We start from the raw sequence: 17,801 nt of genomic DNA on the forward strand, positions 1-17,801 counted from the left end.
TGGGGACACCCCCAGAGCCTCCAGCCTGTCCTAGCCTCCCCTTTGCCAACCAGGACACCAGGTTCCCAGCCCCTGCCCTGTCTGGGCATCCAGTTGGCCGCCCACCTATACCTCAGCCTCCCTTGGCCCCTGCTAGGCCGTGAGTGGTGGAGCAGCAGTGCAGCTGAGGCTGCTGGGGTCAGGCAGGGGGCACAGCAACTTGGGGAGGGGGGCACCCCTCTTCTGTGTGGAAAGGTGGGATCTTCCCCAGTGGGTCCCACGGTGCCCGTCGCTCGTCTCCCAGAACACGGAGGAGGGATGCTGCCCGTCATGGCCTGTGGATGGTGGAACACGTCCCACTCCTGGACCACGAGCTCTTGCTCTGACACCTGGTGGAAAGAGGCCAAACATCGTTATGAAACTCCCCAACCTGAGGACAAAGAGAATCTCCTAAAAGACTGGGGGAGGGGGTGGCCCAGGTCACATACAGAGAAGAAAAGCAGAAAGGGGAAGAGTCAGAAGACAGCAGAGCGTCCCCTCACAGCGGACTTGCAACCAGAATCCTGGGCCGGCTGCCCCTTGAGGTGGGTTGTAGAATCAGGACAATTTAAGGTGTGCAAAGTCCCCAGAGGTTTGCCTTGCAGTGTCCCTGGGGAAGTGAGCAGACAGCAGCTTGAGAGAAAGCCAGGGAGGGGGAAGACATGGGTCCCCAGAAAGGGGGCCCCGGCATAGGAGAGAGGCCCAGGGAAGCAGCCACAGGAGTGGCAAGGTCATCCCAGGCCGAGGGCACACTGCAGACAGGGGTGGGGGGAAGCCACGTAGGGCACTGAGCCTCAGGGAGGAGGGGGCGGGTGGGGAGGGGGAGGGGGACTGGCTCCAGGATCCTGTGGGCTGTAGGACACACAGTGTCAGCCGTGGACAGATCTACACTGCCACAGTAATGACCAACCAGAAACGGTGCCCTAACCACAGCTGGCAATGATGAGGATGTGAACAAATCAGGGGCTGGAGACCCTGGTTTTGAGGAGGAGGGGACTGGGGACGACTAAAGCTGAAAAATCAAGAGAGCCACGTTCACAGATTATTTGGAAACATGGAGAAAACACCGCCGGAAGTGCTGGCGAGGGTGTGGAGCAACTGGACCTCCCATCCATTGCTGGACGGGATGCGAAATAGTGCAGCCACTTTGGAAGGCAGTTTGGTGGTTTCTTATAAAACTAACATATCCTTACCATAGGATCCAGGGTTGCTGCTCCTTGGTATTTACCCAAAGTAGCTGAAAACTTATGTTTACACAAAACCTGCACGTGGATGTTTATAGCAGCTTTATTCATAGTTGCCCAAACCTGGAAGTAGCCAAGATGTCCTTTAGTAGGTGAGTGGATAAGCTGTGGTCCATCCAAGCAATGGAATATTAGTGCTAAAAGGAAATGAACTGTCAGGAGGGATAAATTAGGAGGTTGGGATTGACATCCACACACTACTATATAGAAAGTAGATAACCAACAAGCACCGACTGTATAGCACAGGAAACTGTGCTCAATACTTTGTAATAACCTATAAGAGCAAAGAATCTGGAAAAGAATCTATATATTGATATATAGCTGTGTGTGTGTGTGTGTGTGTGTGTGTGTATGAAACTGAATCACCTTGCTGTACCCCTAAAACTAACATGATATTGTAAATCAACTGCACTTCAATTAAAAAAAGAGAGAGAGATTTCTTCAAAGCTACCAGAAAAAAAAAAAGAAAAAGAAAGAAATGAGCTACCAACCATGAAGAGGCATGAGGAACCTTAAATGCATATCACTAAATGAAAGAAGCCCATCTGAAAAGCTTCCATACTGTGTGATTCTATCTCTATGACTATTTTGGAAAAGGGAAAACTACTATAGAGACAGTAAAAGGATCAGTGTTTGCCAGGGGTGTGTGTGGTGAGGGGGGATGAACAGGGGGAGCACAGGGGTTTCTAGGGCAGGGAAGCTCTTCTGTATGACATTGTAATGGTGGGTACACGTCACAGAATGTACAATGCCCCACCGAGAGGGAACCCGAAGGAAAGCTATGGACTTTAGTTAATAATAACGTGTCAACGTTGGCTCATCCAGTATCACGCTAACTAACGCAGCGCGTCGGGAAGGGCTGAGGGTGTGTGTGGCACCTCCGTGCCGCCTGCTCATTTTTCCATAAATATAAAAATGCTCAAAAAAAGGCCTTTTTTTTTGGCCGCGCAGCTTGTGGGGTTTAGTTCCCCATCCACAGGTTGAACCTGGGCCACGGCAGTGAAAGCGCCAAGTCTTAACCACTGGACCACCAAGGAACCCAAAAAAGTTTACTAATTTTACATCTACACCTATCTATCTATCTATCTAAGAAAACAGAAAAAAGATGTGGGCCTGGTATGGCCCTGTCCCCATTGGAAGGGATGGAGGGCTAGGGGCATCTCTGAGGGGCTGGGATCCACCTACCCCAAGGGGACGGACCCAATCCCTGTCTCTCCCGCCTCTGGGCCCTGCTCCCCGGACGAGCTGAGCTGACCAATGGATCACCCCTGTTTCCAGGAGGCCGTAACTCCAGGGGCACCTTCATCAGCGCCAGGCTGTCCCAGGCCCGTCAACCACCTGCTGCCCACAAATGAGCCCACCTGCCAGCTATCCTTGGTGGCCCAGTGCAGGGGGTGGGGGTGAAAGGGGAGGACCTGGAAGGGGCTCGTGTGGGCTGCGCCCCAGGAGGACACCTCCGGCAGGAGCAGCTCCACAGCATCGCCTCTCCCCCACCCCCAGCTAGCTCCTTGCCCCGGAAGTGTGCAGACCCCACCGCCAGTGCCAGGCCCCTCTCTCTCATACCCACGTGATCGTCCTTCAAAGACACCAGAACTCACCTTCTCACCGCTCACGGCCCCTCTGAAGCCTGAGCTAAGCAGCCTCCTTGAGCTCTGCTGGCCCCTGGCCCCCCGCCTGTTGCCCCTCCTGCTCCGGACCCTGGAGTTGGCAGGTCCCCTGCTCAGAACAGCCCAGTCTGTAGGCCCTGCAGGACTCTGCAGACAGAGGGAGGACAAGAGCGGGCCTCGCCCTCCCCCTCAGCCAGCGGCAGGCCGGGCCTGGAGGCGCAGGCATCCCTGAGGCCTGCACACACCCCAGTCTCTCTGCACAGGACCTCAGCGCTGACCCAGGCGTCTACACCAGCCGTCTACACGGCCGGGCAGAAGGGTGGGTGGCCAGCTCTCAGGCCTTCTCCACCCCTGGCTCCTCTGCCCCGTCCCCGCCCTGGGCCCTCCCCGCAGGCTCTGGGCACTAGGTGCCACGTGTAATTACGCACTGATGCCTCGGGCCTCGCATCACTGGGCAGGTGCCCACTGGGCTTGTGGTCCAATGTCCCCCATCCTCTCGAGCTTCCGAACTCCCCATGCCTGGGTCAGAGCCCTGGCCTCTGGGCAGTGCCACCCCCATCCATGAGGGAGGGTGCAGCCGATTAAGGGGCCACAGCGATGGTGGGGTCCGGGACTGAACCCCCCCACCTGCTCTCCTCCCTGTTCCTGCAGCCTCTCCCGGGAGACCCCCAGCCCCCAGCAGACTGGCAGGCCCAAGGTCAGCTGTCTGTGGTTGACAGCGTCTGTCCACCCAGGGCTGCGGGGGGAGGTGCGTACACGGCTCAGTGAGGCCCATCTTGTGAGACAATAAATTTGGCCATTGACCCAGCAAGCAGACGTCGATAAATGAATGGTTAATATAAACATTGTCCTTCCCAAGTTAATCCAGGCGCAGGGCTGTGGGCACAGGGCAGGTGGAGGTTGAAATATGAGGAAGCAGGGCAGGGGGTCCCAGACAGCTGCCTGTCCGGTGTTTGGAGGGCAGCCAGATTTAGTAAATAAAAACCCAAGAGGCCCCGTTACAGTCAGATTTCAGATCAACAACAACTTAACAATTTGAGTTATAAGTACGCCCCATGCTTGATTTGGGGACTACTTATACTAAAAAGTTCATTGCCTGTGTAAAATGCACATGCCCCTGGGGTCCTGTGCTTTACCTGAAGACCCTGGGGAGGGAGCACGCGACAGGCAGGAGGGAAGCCTTGTGACCCCAGAGCCTGGCAGGGCCCACACCGCCCCAGGACCAGTCATCCCCACCAGCCCCCCAAAGTCATGACCAGCAGGGCACCAAGAAGCCGAGAGCCGGTCCAGGGCGTGGGCGCTCCAGAAACATGGTCTTGGAGGACAGTTGTCATAATCGTGGTCCAGCCCGGCTGTGACCTGACACCCCTTGGTGACCCTCACCTGTGTGACCGCTGCTTCCCCACCCAGGAGGAGGAGGGAGGCCCCTTGGGGACTGCTTCCCCGTGGGGGGGGTGGACATCGGCCACCTATGCAGTGGGCCTCTCTGCAGTGGGGCCTTGAGTATCTCAGGGCTCAGGCCCCTCTGACAGCTGGGAGTTCCCAGTCCATGGCTGGACACCACCCAGTGGGAGCCCTATAAATAAATAAACCTCGTCATATAAATAAACCACAGCCTGCTGGGCAGTCCTGACCGGGGGGCAGCTGGCGTGCCTGACCAGGCCATCACCTGCATCCAGGCCTGCACGCAGCCTCTGGAAGAGGGAAGGAGCTGCCAGACGTTCCCGGTGGCTCCCTTCTCCCTGGCCCAGCACCCATGCCGGCAGTGGCTCAGCCTAATGAGACCAGCAGCTGGACCCTCCTGGGGTCTGACTGGCCTCCCATGCACCCTCTAGCCCAGGTGCTGGGCAAACAGAGGCCCAGAGACCCAGCAGTGTCAGCCTCAGGCCCCCTCCAGAGGGTGGGTCACTAGGGGTGGGGTTGTGACCGCCTGATCCTGACGCTCCAGGCCCAGGCACCTGGTCTGGCCACCAGCCACCCGGGGCTTGGCTGTACTACTGCCCCTCCTGGCTTGGGAGCTACCTCCCCTCTACATGCTCCCAAGTCCTCCATGGTGCCCTTCCCGAACGAACAGTCCTATTGAGGGCCCCCGGCCCAGACCAAGGTGGAGGGGGCTGCAGACCCCAGGGTCCATGATTGATGGGGGGTTTGGGGGCCGAGGCCCTGCACCGAGGTGGGCAGACGGGGAAGCAGCTGTCAGCACCTAATGGGTCCCTTGACAAACAGGATGGAGGATGCTGGGGGAGCTTCCGACCTGTCCCTGCCCCCCAACAGGGCCCCCAAGGGCAGGGCAGTTCCGGCCTGGCAGGCAGGGGTCAGAACTGTGGTCTGAAGACCCATAGGACAGGGCTCTGCCCACCTCTCCTTGAGTTCTTTGGTGGCCAGTTCCGGTGGCCCTGGAGGGGAGTAGGAGAGGGGGTGGGAGATGAGTGCCGGGGTGGGCCCCTCCCAGCCTCACGGGGGAATGCTGAGCTCAGCGCTGCCGGCTGACCGAGGGCTTGAGGGACCATTAAAAACCCTCTCCGCCTCTGGCCGCCTGGAGACATCAATTTGCTGCTGGACTGTACTTACCGCTGCCGCCTCCCCTCCCCCGTGCCTGCTCCATCAAACCCTCCACCCATGGGGTCTCCCTTGGCTTCCCCCACCTCCCTGCCCTGGGTGAGGCCTGCCACTCCCTGGGCAGAATACCTGCCCTCCTCCAAAGCTGCGGGGACACACGCCATGATGCGGCCGAGCCTGGTGGATGTGTCCGCTCTCCGGGAGGGGGCCAGGGGCTGGGGGAGGGGTTGGGGGACTTTAAGCGGGGCAGAATCTCAGTTTGGGGAGATGAAAAAGTTCTGGAGCTGGAAGGTGGTGAAAGTTGTACCACAATGTAAATGTGCTTAATGCCACTGAACTGTGCTTATAAAAATGCTAAGATCTTATACAGATTTTTTTTTTACCATGTTAAAATATACTTAACATAAATTTCACATATTCCTTCTATTCCCATGCTAGCCAGGCCCTCCTTTGAGGACTGTCGTGGGTGGGGTGGCAGTGGCCGAGGGGGCCAGGGACGAGGGGGGGCTGGGGAGGCTGGTGTTCCAGGCCAGCTTGGGCCTGGGGCTCCCCAAGGAGAAGCCCAGGCTCAGGAGGGCACCCCAGGCTGTCCCGGTGAGCAAAGCTGGGGACCAGCGCTGGGACTGAAGGAAGCAGGGCAGGGGGGCAGGGGAGGGTCCTCCAGAGGGAGGGGCATTTTCTCGTTGACACTGGTTAGTGCTGTGATGATAGAAAGCAGGGCAGCTTTTAGCTGGTCTATTGGAGTTTTTCAGCTCCGCGTTTAACCCACCCCCTTCTGCCTGCACAGGGCAGGCTGGCCGCTCCCCTCAGCACAAGACCACCTGGATGCCCGGCTGGGAAAGGGCAGGCCCGACCCCGCAGGGCGCTCCTCACAGATCCCCGTGTTGGCCACAAGCTTGGGTCTACAGTGTAGGTGGAGGGCCCTCAGGCCTGGGGAGGCTACCTTGGCAGGGGCACTTGAGATTGCCCATAAGGAGTGATTCTGTCCCAGGCTGGCCAGTCTGGCCACCCCAGGGCTCACGGCTGCCGTCCTGCCGAGTGGGAGGTGAGGGCTGCTGACCTGGCAGTGTGGCTGCTGCCGGGCGGGGAGATGGCAGGCTGCCCGCGGAGGCCGGCCGCGTGGCTGCCAGCCCAGAGAGGATTTAAAGGGTGGCTCGCTCCGCCATCCATCCACCCCGGCGCCTCTTCCGAGGTGTATAAAACTGCATGTTCTCCCAGTTAGAGAAATGGCCACGTTCCGGGATAATTGATTGATTTTTTCCTCTTTAGGAATATTCATAAACACCGGTTCCAAGAGCAGGTGAACCCAGCCCCCCTCCCAAGTCAGCCACGAGGTGGGGGCGCGGGGCGCAGCTGGATGCCCTCACACAACCTCCCTCCAGGGCAGAGAGTGCAGTGGCCCCGCCCTGCTTCCTCTCACCCCCACTGTGCACATCGCCCATGGCAGGGGATGCAGTGGCAGACAGAAGGTGGGCTTGCCCTTCGGGGCTCCCAGTCAAACCCTAACAGACTGCTCTGAACAGGCCCACAGGTGAGTGTCTAGGTCCACCGACTCTGCCCAAATGCTATGTGACACTGGACGGGTCTCTGAACCTCTCTGGGCACTACAGCAGAAGTCCAAGCCCTGCCCCATGAACCTGAGAGGCTGTGTCATGGTCCAGGGCTTGGAGGGCCAGTGCCTGCAGACAGAAGTTCGCTCAGTCACCATGGAGACTGTGGGTTGAAGGACCAGGGGTGGTGGTCCCGGTGGTAGAGGGGCCCTGGGCTGCTGATTCAGGTTGCCCACCCTCCACTGCCTCTGACCAACTGCTCCGCTGCCCGGCCATGACCCACTCCTCGCTGGCCCTCGGCCTGTTGGTGGGCCAGGCTGCCAAGCCTTCTCGAGCCAGGCTTGCCCCCAGCTGGCTAATCTCCTCTTGGAGCCCCTGTTCTTTGGGCAGGAAGCCCTGTCTGGCCGGTCAGGCTGCTCACAGAAGTGCAGGACGACGTGGTGTGAACGCTGCGTGGGGAGCTCGGGCCCACTTTCTTGGGCACAGTGGGTGGTGGAGCCTCTGACCAGACAGGGCTTGCCTCCTTGTGGACAGCTCTGTGACGGGGAGCTCAGCCTTCCATGGCCCCCACTGGCTGAGACAACTTTGCCTCGTAGAAAGTTCTCCAAACTGAGAGTAGTCTGGCCCAGGAATTCCTCCCAGGGCCCTGGTGGGATTCTAAGGTCTTGCCAGTCCCTTCCACCCAGCGGGCAATGCCTCAGAGGTGAGGGGTCAGCTGTCCTGAAAGCCCTGCAGGAGTCCTGGGCGTGAGGCCTCGTGGAGGCCCCCAGGCAGCTTTGGGGGCCCACCCTGCCGGGGCTTGGAGGCCACCAGGGAGACGGGCAGGTGGAGAGGCCCAGGAGTCTCCAGTTGACTGCCCACCTGCCCACCTCGCTCTCAGGGCCTGCCCCACTGTGGCTGCAGGGCCTGGCCATCGTCCTAGCGAGGCTCCCTGGAGGGCTGAGAGCAGCACAGCACCGGATGACCTGCTATTGATGGGACGGGATGCGGCAGGCTGGCCTGGGTCAGCAGATCCATCCCCCGCTCAGGATGTCAGACCAGACAGATGCTGGCCTGGCTGGGCCCTGGGGGAGGCGGGGGGCTGCCCATGCGGCGTGGTCAGGGGGTGGGCGTAGGGGTGCAGACACTCCCTTCCTCGTGCCACCAGCCTCTGCTTGGTTGACCCTCAGGCCGGGGCATCTTTTTTTTTTTTAGAAGTTGGGGTAGGAGTTTATTAATTAATTAATTTTTATTTTTGCTGTGTTGGGTCTTCGTTTCTGTGTAAGGGCTTTCTCCAGTTGTGGCAAGCGGGGGCCACTCTTCATCACCGTGCACGGGCCTCTCACTATCGCGGCCTCTCTTGCTGCGGAGCACAGGCTCCAGACGCGCAGGCTCAGTACTTGTGGCTCACGGGCCCAATCGCTCCGCGGCATGTGGGATCTTCCCAGACCAGGGCACGAACCCGCGTCCCCTGCATTAACAGGCAGACTCTCAACCACGGCGCCACCAGGGAAGCCCAGGCCGGGGCATCTTGATGCTGCCCTGGCATCATCCCAGTGGGCAGAGCTGAGGCCTGGCCGGCGGTGGGGATCTAGAGTTCCTGTGGCCTCAGTGGGCCAGCCCCTGGCCCTGTGCAGGCTCAAGACACCCCTGACACACTGTCCTTACCTGGCGGGGAGACCCTCGCCCCAGCCAAAGTGGGAACTTGGCTGTGACCTCTGAACCCTAGCAGGCACACTGCCAGCCTGTACTGAGGGGCCCTCTGACCTGGAGGGCCTGGCTCCCTCCTGCATTGGCTGGTCCTGGGCATCCCACACCTGCCCAGGTATGAGAGGGTGCAGGCAGAGAAGTGACAGGTGCCCAGATGGAGAGGGAGAGCATGCGTGCATGAGAACCAGAACGAGAGGGGCACCTGGGAGACAGGCCAGGAATGGAAGGAGCAGAAGGGAGCCGAGACCCCGAGGAGAGACTGATACAAGGGGGGCAACGGACACACCAGGACAGAGAAAGGGCTGGGCCGGGACCTGGGCCCCCACCGCTCGCTCCTGGGCGCCCCTCAGAGGTGGGACCAGGCTCAGGTCACCTTGGGCCGCTCGCCGCACTGAGTGGTTCACGGTTGGCACGCGCCATCCCCGACCGATTATTGGAAGCGGGTTCCCTTGGTGGGGTCTGGGAGCCTCTGGAGCCAGGCGACCAGGCCACCCGGAAAACTGCAGACAGGGTCTCGGCCCCTGCCCACAATTACCCTCCTGCCCCGGCCAGCACCGCTAATGAATTGGGATTTGATCCGCAACATCACAGCCGGCCACAGCGCGACTGTCTGGCTCCAGCCAGGCGGGTGAGGGGCGGGCGGGCAGCGGAGTCAGGCCCGGAGTCCACTGAGCCCACTGCCCCGCCTGCTCAGGGCCCGGGGCAGCCACCCCTCTGGGCCGGGGGTCCCCACAGCCAGGCAGCGGGGAGGCCCCCTGAGTGTGCTGCTCCCCTGGGCCATCTCCTGCAGCAAGCCCCGGGGCGGTGAGGTGGGCTCGCAGGCTCTGAGGGGTTCCTCCAGCGGCCTCAGCGCCCCGGGGCTGCACCCCGCCCCGGGCCGGCCCCCAGCACTACCCTCCGCTGTGCCCAGCACCCCCCGTTAGGGCCACCCCCGGGCCAGCACCGCATCTGCCCCACACCTACCCCGGGGCTGGCCTGCTCTGTCTCTCCCCAGCCTGGCCTCCTGCCCCACACCGTGGGCCCTCCTCTTACCTGCCTGGCCTCCCGTAACCCACCCCCTCTCAGGGGCAGGGACCGGGACTGAGCCCCGTCTGGGCAGCGGGGACCGGACAGGCGGCACCGCAGGACCGGCTCCGGAGCCGTGCAAATGAATGAATGGTGAACAAGTGAGGCGAGCAGAGCCCTGGGAGGACTCAGGGGGGCGGCAGCTCAGAATGACTAGACACTAGGGTCTGGGTGGGGTGCGGGCACACGGTGGGCGAGGCCACGTGGCCGTCACTAGAGCAGGTCAGGCAGGGCTCCCGGGGAGAAGCACCAGGTGAGGGGGCAGCCCTCTAGGCCCTGGGCTTTCCCCGGGGTGCTGCCCGCCTGAGGCTGGGCCCGAGGGAGCCCCTCCAGGGGGGTGGGTGACAAGGTGACAGGAGGGGTGCTGACTGCACCTCCTTAGAGGGATCAGAGGGAGACGGGCCGCTGACGGATGCAGCTGGCGGAGCAGGAGAGTTTTAAGGCAGGGTTCCAGGAGAGAGGGGAGAAAAGGAGAGATGTGCCGATTTAATGTAAAATCAAGCAGTACAGCCTCCCGGCCGGGTGCAGACCACCTGTTGGGCATGGAGGACCTCGGACAGCACGGTCCACTCCTCTCAGTGGGGAAGGAGTCCCCTTGGCAGTACCCGGGTCTGGGGTCAGCCAGGACCCTCCTGCTGTCCCGACCCCTGGCCCCTGAGGCCTCCGCGGAGTGACAGAGCGCAGGGCCTCCGGCCCCTCCCACAGCTCCCCACTCCCCCTCACGGGCCTGGCACCTCCCACCACCCAGCTCAGCACGGTCACCACGGCAGCACCAGCCTGTCTCCACAGCCAGCAGTACCATCGCCAGCCACACTGACCCTCACGGCCACAGACCGCTGAGCAGCCCGGCCGAGACCACAGCCAGTCTTCTGCCCATGCGGCCAGTTGCGTGGACACCGACATCACCAGCACACCCCCCGGGCAGCATCCCCCTTCCTGTCTACCCCACCTTCACCGTACTGCTCCCTTGCTCAGTGTGCGGGGACCCCTGGGTCTGCCGGGGGAGCCCCTGGCCGACTCAGCTGGACACTGGGGTCCAGGGCTGGGGCCTCCGAGGGGCCCTGAGGTAGGAGCCCTGGACCAGGCGAGTCTGGATGCCTGGGGGGCAGGGAGGCAGGTGTCTTCTCAGCAGTAAGCACCGTGGGGTAACGAACGGGGGTGGCGGCCGCAGTATTTAACAGCCGCGTCGGATCCTGCGGCTCGGCCTGTAACCGGCGCATTACGAAGGCTAATGGATTTTTGAGGCCAGATTGATTTTTCATTAATTTGGTAAAAATCTTTTTCCTCTCCCCTATAATTCTGTCTTAAAACGTTCCCCCTGACAGCTCGATAAGTCACTCTTGTCTTAATGCACGTCTGGCTCACCCGTCCAGGGGCCGAGGGGGAGGGGAGCGTGGAGCCTGGGGGGCTGCCAGTCATCCCCAGGTAAATACTGCATTATGCATGGGCCTGGGGAGGCCGCCCTGCGGGGCCCTCTCCCAGGGTGGGCCTCGGCCCTCAGGACCCCCTGCAGGCCAGAGGCTGCTGAGGAGAGGGCACAGCCCGCATCAGGACAGAGATAGTGTGTGAGAGACAAGGGGGGAAACTGAGGCAGAAGCCCCCACTCCCAGAAGGGGTGGCCTGCCGAGGCCTTCCTCTTGGTCAAGGTAAGGTGAGACCTCTGACCCCAGAGGGGCTGACCTTGATAGGGACCTGCCCAGGCCTCTGTCCATCCTCCTCCCACCAGCTCAGGCCCCCCTCCCACCCCGATACCAGGGGCCTACCCCAGCCTGGTCTGGGCTGCCTGACCAGCAGGGGCCCCTGCCCCTCCTGGACTCCATGCCCACCTGCATCCTCCAGAGAGACCTCAGGGCCCCCAGGGCCTGTCGCTCCAGCCACCACGCCTCAGCAGGGCTGGCCTGGCTGGGCTGGGGGCAGGGAGGGAGATGACTACTTCCTCTTCTTCCTCTCCTCCCCTCAGCCGCTCCACCTCTGCTCTCTGGGGCACTGCTCCCCTCTGACCTCCCCCTCGAGATTCTCCCGCCAGCCTTCTCTTATGGGGTCTCCAGGCTGTCCCCGACTTCTCCAGCCCCACCACCCTCTCCCAGGGCTTCAGGTAACCCTCCAGGGCCCCCCCACAACCCACCCTCTCCCTCCAGCCCCAGACCACGCCCAGTGGCTCCCTGGACACGCTCATTGTGCCCACTGGCAGCCCAAGTCCAGTGGGTCTACCTTGAGCTGACCCACCCAAACCTGCTCGTCCTCCTGGAACCACAGCCCCACCACATCCGGCCCAGCGCCACCACATGGCCTCACAGATGTGCTCCTGGAGTCACAGCCCCAGCACACCTGGCCCAGCGCCGCCACATGGCCTCACAGATGTGCTCCTGGACCTGTGAGCCCTGGTCCTCAGTGTTCAGGCCACCGGGGGCCCTCCGGGAGTGGGGTACAGCCCTGGAGTTACGCCCTCCCCCAGGCAGGGGCCCACCTGGTGGGGTGAGTCCCAGCCCCCAGCCCCACCCCAGGCACCTTGGCCCTGCCTGTCTCTGCCAAGCTGCCTCCCGCCCCTTCTAGGCTCTCCTCATCCCCCCGTCCCCAGGGACCAACCTGAAACTGGGCAGGGGGGTGAAGGCCCCTTGGGCTCCCAAAGCTCCCTGCGCTTGTCGCTGCCACCGCCCTGAGATGCGTGTCTCAGCCCCATCAGTGGTCAGCCCCCCAGGGCCGGGGCCTGGCTTCACCTCTTAGTCCCTAGAGCGCAGCTCAGTGATGCAAGCTGAGTGGGGTTCTGGTGGCCCTCCTGAGCTGATCCTAGGCGAGCTCTGGACCCTGTTGTCATCACGCCAGCACTGACTGGCCCCAACCTGAGGTCCTCTGTCCAGAAGAAGGGACGATGGTGAAGGAGAGCCTGGCCAGGGACTTGTAAAGGTGGCGTGTCGTGGCCGTTGAGGGAATTAAGACCGAGTCAGCAGTGACACTGATGTGGCTGTCGGCCATGGCGGTGATGGTATTGCTGGTCAAGTGATGGAGACGCAGTACGGGGGACATGATGTGTGGATGCCGGGGACAGTGTGGAGGTGACGGTGCTGACGGCCATGGGGACGGGGTGGGGGTGGACGTGCTGCTACTGGCCGGCAGCGGCCACGGTGCTGGTGAAGACAGAGGTGGAGCTGTTACTGGTCCGAACGTTGGCTGGAGCAATGGGGCAAGTGGAGCAGGCGAAGGTGGCAAAGGGGAGTCTTGGCGGGGGGGGGGGGGGGGGGGGGAGGGGAGGGGAGGGGGGGGGGAGGGAGGGGAGGGGAGGGGAGGGGAGGGGGGAGGGGGGAGGGGGGAGGGAGGGGAGGGGAGGGGAGGGAGGGGAGGGGAGGGAGGGGAGGAGGGAGGGGAGGGAGGGGAGGGGAGGGGAGGGAGGGGAGGGGAGGGAGGGGAGGGGAGGGGAGGGGAGGGAGGGGAGGGAGGGGAGGGGAGGGGAGGGGAGGGAGGGGAGGGGAGGGGAGGGGAGGGAGGGGAGGGAGGGGAGGGGAGGGGAGGGGAGAGGCAGCAGGTGGGCGGAGGCCGGCTCCTCTTTGCTCCTCTGAAGACCCAGGAGCCTCGGAGGGGATCCAGGAAGTGAGGAGGGTCCTTCCTGCCTTTCCGGGACTGACCCCGCCCTCCCGGCCCGGTGCTTCCTCCTGCGCTCCCTGGTGGTGCCGTGGGCCAAGTGTGCGGGACCTGGAGCCGGCCTCGCGGTCTGCATGGCCTGGGAGGAGTGGCTGTGTGTGTGTGAGCGCATGGTGGCTGGGCTCACCCCGACCCCGGCTCAGTCCACAGTCAGCGTCCGGAGAGGAGGGAGTCACGGCGGGCACGTCCGCTCCGGGAGGGACGCAGGACTCCCAGACGACGCTGCCCCCCACCCCGCCGCAGCAGGGCTCTGAGCTCTCAGGTAGGGAAACTGAGACCCAGCGATGCGTTCTTCGCAGGCTGGGACAGGGCGCCCCAGGGACAGCCCCTTCCAAGTGGGGCCTTGGGCTTCAGCTGGGCAGTTCTGTCTCGTCCTTTCCCGCCCCCTCTGGGAGCCCACCTGCCCTCCTTTCCACACATCCTGCCTCAACTCCACTCAGGGGCAGGTGAGGACCATGCCCACCTGGTCCTAGGTGCCACTGAGAGAGTGCAGGCCCTGGGGAGGGGAGGCTGGGAAGAGGCAGGGGAAGGGAGGAAGGGGGAGGGGAGGAGGGGGAGGGCCATAGTGGGGGTTCTCATGAGCTTAAGCTGCACTGGAGCAAGCAGAGGAGGCTTCCAGACACTGGCACAGCTGCGGGGGGGCAGGGCAGGGCTGGCGGCCCGGAGTCAGCAGAGAGCGATATATCAGGCCAGAGGCACAGGACTTCTCCCAGCCACCAGAGCAGAGTGTTGGGTGTGCTCTGGTCCCTGAGGACTCCGTGAGCCGCTGTCCCCTCCACTCCTCCCCTGTCCCTCCTGGGCTGTGAGCCCAGGGACCCTCTGTCCCTGGAGACTGGCCAGGCAGAGATGTTTGGCCGGGATTCCGCCGAGGGGTTCCAGGAGCACCCCCTGAAGAGGTGGCTCTGTCGTGGCAGGTGCAGGGAGGGGAGGGGTGTTTCGGGGCTGCCCCGCAGGGGCAGGGCGGCTCTCCTTTCCCTCGCACCAGGAGGCACGCGGCCACAGAAGGGGCGGCCGAGGTTGCCTGGGGAGACCCTCACCCCTGGTGCTGGGAGATGCGGGCTCGTGGGGGGGGCGGGGTTCAGTGTCCTCTAAACCTGTGCACTGCCCGTTCCCTCAGCGGCCACACCGACTACTGACCCTGACTCAAGTCACCTCCACTCCACTTCCTTGGACGGCCCCAGTCGAGCCTTCTAAGTTTGCCTGGGGGCAACTGTATTTGGGTCCATCGCCCCCCATAGGAGCTCAGTGAGGTAGACTCACCTGCACGACAGCTGAACGCACAGACCCCGGCCACAGGGAAGAGGGCAAAGCTTGCTAGCGTGCCTGGCCCTGGTGGGGGGGGTGGGATGGGGTGCTGGCTGAGCCTGGGCAGCCCCCCAGGCCTCAGACCCCCCTAACACACACAGCCAGGGGCGTGGCCGGGCTGCTTCACACGGGCTCTGAGCGACCCCATGGCCCTGTGCAGAGGCCTCACCAGCCACCGAGAGAACGGTCTCCTACCTCCCCCTGGGGCTGAGCCCATGGCCTGTCTGAGGGGTGGTGAGATGCCTCAAAGGCACACAGTCACCTGGGAGCCAGCCACAGAAGGCTCTGAGCCCCCAGGACTCTGAGGCCGAGGGAGGTGAGCAGGGTGGGGGATGTCTGTGGCTGCCTCACCCACTCGGCCTGTCTCTAGCTGGACAGTCCCGAAATGCAGATGTTCAGGCCGTTGTGACCGAGTGCCCCAGCCACGTGCTTCAGAATCTGGGGCTGGGGCGGGCTTTCCAGAAGTGGGAGATGCTTCTCATGGACAGCTGGGCTGAGCCCACCCCTCTAATCCAACACCTGAGGCCCTGTTGTCCATCCTACGGAAGGACAAACTGAGGCCCAGAAACACGGGGACTTGTGTGAGGTCGGCTTATTGGCTTCCTGCTGCTGTTCTAACCAATTACCCTAAACTCGGAAGCTTAAAACACCAGAAACTTGTTCTCTCCCAGTTCTGGAGGCCAAAAGTCTGAGATGGAAGTGTCGGCAGGGCCGTGCTCTCTCGCAGGCTGGAGGGGAGGACCCTTCTTGGTCCCTTCCGCTTCTGGTGTCCCCAGGTGCTCCTAGGCTGCTGCCTCAGCACTCCAGTCTCTGCCTGAGTCTTCACACGGCCTCTCCTCTTCTGTCTCTTACTGGGAAACGTGTCAGTGGATTCAGGGCCCACCGGGTAATCAGGATGATCTCATCCCAAGATCTGTAACTTGAATACATCTGCAAAGATCCTTTTTCCACACAAGGGCACATTCACAGGTTCTGGGTGGCTGTATCTTTTGGGGGCCACCATTGAGCCCTCTGCGGTCAGGCAGCAAGTTCAGCTTCTCCAACAAAAGCTCTGTCTCGGGATGCTGGGAGCAGTGTGCCTCGGGCTTCTTGGGCTTGGGTCCCTACGGGACACCCCAACGCTGGAGCCCTACCTCCCGGCCTCCATGAGGGCCGGCAGACCTCAAACCCAGGTTTCTCAGCAGGGCCTTGGGGACTCGGCCCCACCAGGAGCTCGGGGTCGGAGCGGCTGCTTCTCCCACTTAACTGCCTCCCACGCACCCCACTTCTGGATCCCCAGGGCCCTGGGACCACCCTGGCGGCCCCCACCCCCGCGGCGGCTGTGCAGCTTTGGTGAGCCGCACCACCTCTCACACTGGCCCTGGGTCCCCGAGTGCTACCTCCCGTGGGCTCACCCCAGGGGCTGGTGTCCAGTGGGGTGAAGGCTGGGAACCACCACGTGGCCATGGTTAGTGGGGTTCCGGCTGGAGTGTGCCATCGATCCAGGTCCTGTTCTGGAGGCTCCTGGGCCAAGCCTGCCTTTTGGGGGATTGGGGCGGAGGTGGACGGGCCTGGGCTGGGTGCGGGTGGGGGTGGGGTGCGGTGGGAGCCCTGGGAGAAGTGAATCGAGGGGGTATGGGGGAAGAGCGAAGCCAGGAGGGGCCCCCCCAGCCGGCGGCCCTGACACCTGTCCTCCGCCTGGCCCTCCCCTGTGACCCCTGCGCCCCAGCCCCTCCCTGGCCCTCCCGCCTCCGCCTCGGGGCTCCCTTCCTTCCGCGCCCACGCCTCTCCTCGCATTAATCTGCTGCGCTCACTGCTGACCCAAGCGAAAGGGAGTTTGCCTTTTCCCCTCGCGGCAGTTTTCTGTTGGCAAAGCAAAACGATCACAGCGTGCGCTCAGCCCAACCTCCCCGCGCAGCGCGAGACCGCTCTGGAAAATGAGACGTCCCTGCGTGGGGCGGGGGCGGCGGCCCGGGCGCGCGCCGGGGAGCTCCGCGTGCACGCTGCTCAGCGCACGCCCTCAGCCCCACGCTCTCCCAAGCCCTCCCGGGCCCTCCCCGCGCTGGGCACGGGGACAGGGACAGTGTCCCGCTGCCGCCTCAGAAGCTCCCGGCCCTCACCCTCCCTCCCCGGGTGGCACGTGCACGGGACACTCGCACCAGGCGGCTGCACCTTCCCAGGTATTTGTGGAGCTTGTGGATGAGCTGGCGCCGTCCCTGTCTGTGGCCCACGGCCCATCCGGGGCATCGCGACAACGGGATGTGGCTGGACCAGAAAGTGGGGGGTTTAGAGCCGTGACCGACCTGAGACGTGGCCACATCTGAGGAAGGCTGAGCACATCCCAGCTTGGAACTGAGGGGGCAGAGAGCACAGGGCAGAATGGGGCTGGGGTGCTGTTACGGGGCAGGCAGCTGGGAAGGGCCGGAGCGCCTAGACACGTCAGGGCAGAGCGGATGGGCCGGGCAGGCGCGCGCCTTCTCACCCCCAGCCCCACTGTGTGCGGATCCCCACGCGCCAGCCCCTCAGGGCAGCCCGCTGCCACTGGGGAGAGGACTCAGCCCAGGTGGGCCCTTGGGGCATAGCCCCTCTCCCAGCCTGGACAGTCCCCCGGCACACACGGAGAAGCCCCTCAGCCGCCTGCTTCACTCCTGGGCTGGGCCAGGCGCTCACACGACCCCAGGCTGATGTCGTGTGTAGCGGGACTCACCCTCGGGTGCCAGACAGGCCACTGCCAGCTTGTTCTGAGTCCTGCCCCCGCGGGGGTGCAGTATTGTCCTCAGGGTGGGGGTCAGGCCACGACTGACCGCCGGGGGTCCTGCCAGGCCCAGAGTCATGTCCATGACCTCATCCCCAAGGCCTCCTGGAGCCAGCCCAGGACTCCGCCTTTGGCCAACTCAGGCGTCCAGGGACATTAGGGAGATGCCAGGGAGACTGGGTGGGCCGTGTGCTGCATGCTGTGTGCTGAGGTGTGCTGGACACAGGGTGGCAGTACTCTCGGCGTCCAGGAACAGCTGACAGGTGCCCCAAGTGGCTGGAAACGTGTGGGCAGAGCCTCCGCTGGCCCTGTGGGACGCCGGTTGGTCCGTGCCCCACGCTCAGCACCTACTTTCCCATCTGGAAAGTGGGTTCACTGCTTCCTGGAGAGCTGG

This window comes from Delphinapterus leucas, chromosome 17, assembly GCF_059928025.1.
Source record: "Delphinapterus leucas isolate spDelLeu-1000000601 "Yukka" chromosome 17, BTC_Dleu_Yukka2, whole genome shotgun sequence".
NCBI classification, from domain to species: Eukaryota; Metazoa; Chordata; class Mammalia; order Artiodactyla; family Monodontidae; genus Delphinapterus; species Delphinapterus leucas.